Source organism: Malania oleifera, chromosome 8 (genome assembly GCF_029873635.1).
Source record: "Malania oleifera isolate guangnan ecotype guangnan chromosome 8, ASM2987363v1, whole genome shotgun sequence".
NCBI classification, from domain to species: Eukaryota; Viridiplantae; Streptophyta; class Magnoliopsida; order Santalales; family Ximeniaceae; genus Malania; species Malania oleifera.
In genome coordinates this window covers 60,729,502-60,734,135 of record NC_080424.1, presented here as the reverse complement: position 1 = coordinate 60,734,135, position 4,634 = coordinate 60,729,502, and positions in this window count along the sequence as shown.

Sequence of the window (4,634 nt, the reverse complement as noted above, 5' to 3'; positions counted from 1 at the left end):
GTCTGGTCGACTGAACCATTTAGTTCAAATCTTCCTGTTCAACCGAAACTTGGTAAAATGGAAAAATTGCCTCAGACATGTACGTTCGGTCGACCAAGTCCCTAGTTCAAAAATGGCTCAATCGACCGAACCATATGAACTTCGGTCGATCGAAAGGTTTCTAGTCGACCGGGTCTCTTGGGTTGCCCTGAATTTTTTACCGTGGTTAATTTTTTTAAACAGGGTTAATTATTTAAAAATGATTTAAAACTTTCCTAATAATTCTCAATAGGTCCCCAACGGTCATAAGTCATGGGGTATCTATAAATACCCCCTCATTTGGGATTATTAGCAACAGATTAGCATATTTGATTAAGGAAAATTCTTTGAAAATCCAGAAACCTATAATACTCATTTTCATACTAAAACAACTCATACTTACCTTCTCCTATTGATCATACTCTCTGTAAGTTAATTAAGTGTTTATCTTCATAGGTTTGCTCTCCCATTTGTATTTGATTGATTCGATTTTAACTATAGCTGAACCGAAGTATTCTTAGGGGGCTTTGTTCATAAGCCTATCCTAAGAAGACTTGCCTAACCTTCTGAGTATTGCATTTGTGTTAAAATATCTTAGGAAGCTTGTATTTGTCTTTGTGTTGCAAAAAAATTTTCAAAACATACATAAATATCTTGTGTGATTTATATTGATATATCTTTGAGAAGATATTTGTGTTTGTAATATAGATCTTTGTTGCAATATCTATTTGCATATCATTTGCTGAATACAAAGACTGTACATCTTTTGCAAACCAGGCATATCGTCATCTACTATTTATGTGATTGATATATCCTTCAGACTGATACATTTTAAACTTGCTTGACATCTCTGTGTGAATCTATTGATTGAATATCTTGAGATACAAAGATTGCTTGTTGATACTCTCACGCACTCATTTCACTAATAGAAAATATATTTAAGAGTTGAAATATTAGACCACATTGAGCTTACTTATTATATCATTTATGGTGTATGTGATTGCACGTAACTGGATACATATCTGCTTTACACGAAAGCATAATTACTGTACTGTTTCATTTATTAAGCAAAACTGTTGTATACTAGGCACGGGCCTGAAGAGAGAGACTAGTCCTTTGAAATAGTCCCGGATTGGCTTAGACCCAGTTAGGAAAGCTAGGTGCATCATCCTGTTAAGGCATGTCGGTTAAAGTCAGCCCCTTAATTGAGTTGGTTAAGGTTGAGGTCAGCCCTGTGGTAATTGACCTGGTTGTAATCGGTGCTTCTCCACCCTTAAGTGAGCCTTTAGTGGAATTCTCGGGCTTGCGATCTAAAGGCGGGGATGTAGGCACAGTTGGCCGAACCCTGATAACATATCGTGCGTTTGTTTTTATTTCCGCACTTTATATTTACCACTTGTGTATGTTATGGTGTGAATGATGTGCATGATTTAAGTTTCTGTACATTATATCTACTTGCGCAATTGGGATTGTATAGAAAGACCCTAGGTAGTTAATCAAATTGATTTCTAATTTAACCTAGGAGAAAAGTTTAAAATTCCAATTCACCCCCCCCCCCCCCTCTTAGGAATACACCAATGCTAACAGAAGTAATTTTTAGACCCCCTAGTGAACAAGAATTCAAATTTGTTGGTTCATGTGTACGTGCTTCGTCGCAGTTAGTGTCAGCTTTACAGGCGAGCAGACTGCTCTGGGACAGAAGTCAGGGGTTTATGGCTTTTGTAAAGGAGATGCCAGGAAATGAGGTGAAGCTTGACAGTACACCAGTGGTAAGGGAATTTCCAGATATTTTTCCAAAAGAGCTACCTGGGTTGCCTCCCGAATGCGAGGTGGATTTTGCTATAGATTTACCTCCAGGGACAGCGCCGATCTCTAAGATTCCTTACCGTATGGCTCCAACTGAATAGGGAGAATTAAAGGATCAGTTGCAAGGTTTACTGGATAAGGGATTTATACGACCTAGTGTATCATTATGGGGAGCTCTAGTGTTATTCGTAAAGAAAAAAGACGGGTCTATGAGGATGTGTATTGATTATAAAGAGATAAACAAGGTTACTATTAAGAACAGATATCCTCTACCCTGTATAGACGATTTATTTGATCAGCTCCAAGGTACACGAGTGTATTCCAAGATCGACCTTAGATCAAGTTATCATCAAGTAAGGGTAAGAGCAGAGGATGTTTCAAAGACAGCCTTCAGGACTAGATATGGGCACTATGAATTCCTCATTATGCCATTCGGTCTGACAAATGCCCTAGTTGTGTTCATGGACTTGATGAATAGAGTCTTTCACCAGTATCTAGACCAGTTTGTAGTGGTTTTTATTGATGATATACTAGTTTATTCAAGGAGTTATGAGGATCATAAGGTGCATTTGAGACTGGTACTACAAACGCTCAAGGGGAAGAAGTTGTATGTCAAGTTTAGTAAATGTAAACTTTAGCAAGAGAAAGTTTCGTTTTTGGGTCATGTGATCTCAGGGGATGGTATTTCAATGGATCCCAGTAAAATTGATGTGGTGGTGAATTGGGCCAGGCTGACGAACTTTCAGGAAATCAGAAGTTTCTTAGGACTGGCAAGTTATTACCATGGGTTTGTTAAGGGATTTTTAGCCTTATCAAGGCCTCTCACGCATTTGACCAGGAAAAATGCCAAATTTGCATGGGATGATGAATGCGAGCAGAGTTTTTAGGAATTAAAGCAGCGGCTCGTCACTGCACCAGTACTAACGATTCCATCAAGAGGTGATGGTTATGTAATATACAGTGACGCATCTTTGAAAAGGCTCGGTTGTGTATTAATGCAGCATGGTAGGGTGGTAGCATATGCTTCCAAGCAGTTGAAAGACTATGAAAAAAGCTACCCTATTCACAATCTAGAATTGGCTGCAGTGGTACACGCACTAAAGATTTGGAGGCATTACTTGTATGGTCAGAGATGTGAAAAATTTTCTGACCATAAAAGTTTAAAGTACTTTTTACACAAAAAGAGTTGAATATGCGGCAAAGGAGATGGTTAGAACTCATCAAGGAATACGATTGCACCATCAACTACCACCCAGGTAAAGCAAATGTGGTGGCTGATGCACTGAGTCGTAAATCAGAGGGTACAACGCAATTAGCAGCAGTAATTTAGCACCCAATTCAGATGGACTTGGAAAGGCTTGACATGGAGTTAGTGGAAGATGATCCTCAGGAATTATTTTCCAGCCCGGTTGTGCAGCCTACGTTATATGAAAAGATTAAAGCCACTCAGAAAAATGATCCAAAATTAACAGAAGTAATAGCTAGAATACAGGATGGTCAAGGAGAGGAATTCAGCATTTCTGATGACAAGACTCTGAGATTTTGCACCAGACTGTGCGTGCCTGCGGATAATGATATTAGGAGAACGATTCTAGAGGAGGCTCACAAGTCTCTATACACAGTTCATCCTGACGTACGAAAATGTATAGGGATCTGCAAGAGTATTTCTGGTGGAGTGGCATGAAAAGGGAAATTGTAGAATTTGTACAGCAGTGCTTGACGTGCCAGCAAGTTAAGGCTGAGCACTAGAGGTCGGCAAGGCAGTTGCAGCCACTTTACATCCCCGAGTGAAAGTGGGATCACATATCCATGGACTTCGTTACTAGGCTACCGCCGGCGCCGCATGGTCAGAATACCATTTGGGTAGTTGTTGATTGGCTCATTTTCTACCCATTAAAGTTAGCTACCCTATAAACAGATGTTGACCTTATAGGTCATGCCCGGTTTTGATAATGACAAATACTCCTGTATTTAATAAATATCTAGTTCATGTGCAGGTTCATATTAGCATATCATCAAATGGCACGCAAAATCTCAAAGCTTGAAGACAATCTCATGCCCTTAATTGTAATAATTTTTAGTGAAATTTGTCTGTAATAGTAATTAGGGTACTCGGTTTGTAATAAGCTCGCACACATCACATGTATGATTTACTACGTAAGCTCAAACAAACCATGAATAATAAAGGACCTTAGAAAGACCTTAGGGTGTACCCTTCGGTCGACCGACACCGGACTTTTTTGGTGTCTTCAAATTGGACCCCAAGTGCTCCTAGGACACTCACGCTTTCACATATATTTGTTAGGCACTTAAATAGAGCTTGTTTGCTTCAATACGGGACCGAAATGCACACACGATGCACTTTTGGTCGACCAACCAAGCCAGTTCATTTTGGCCTAGTCGACCGAGACACACTGGGTCAAAGTTTGACCACTCAGTCAACCAGCAAAGGTAGCTCAAAAGGCAATAGTCGACCGAGACTCCCTTGGGTCAAAGTTTGACCACTCGGTCGACCAGAATAGGTAGTTCAAAAGGCCCTGGTCGACCGAAACCCTCCTGGGTCAACAATTGACCATCTGGTCGACCGAGAACATTTGTTCTCCAACTACCTGGTCAACCGAAGGGTCCTTAGGAGAATTCCCAGCGGTCTGGTCGACTGAACCAGGCAGTTCAAAATGCCCTGGTCGATCGAACCTTAGAAGTTTGGGAAATCTTCCTCTCCAGTCGACCGAGCCTTTCAATTCAAAAGTCCCCTGGTCGACCAAACCATTTGAGTCCTAGTCGATCGAAACACTTTTGGTCAATCGGAC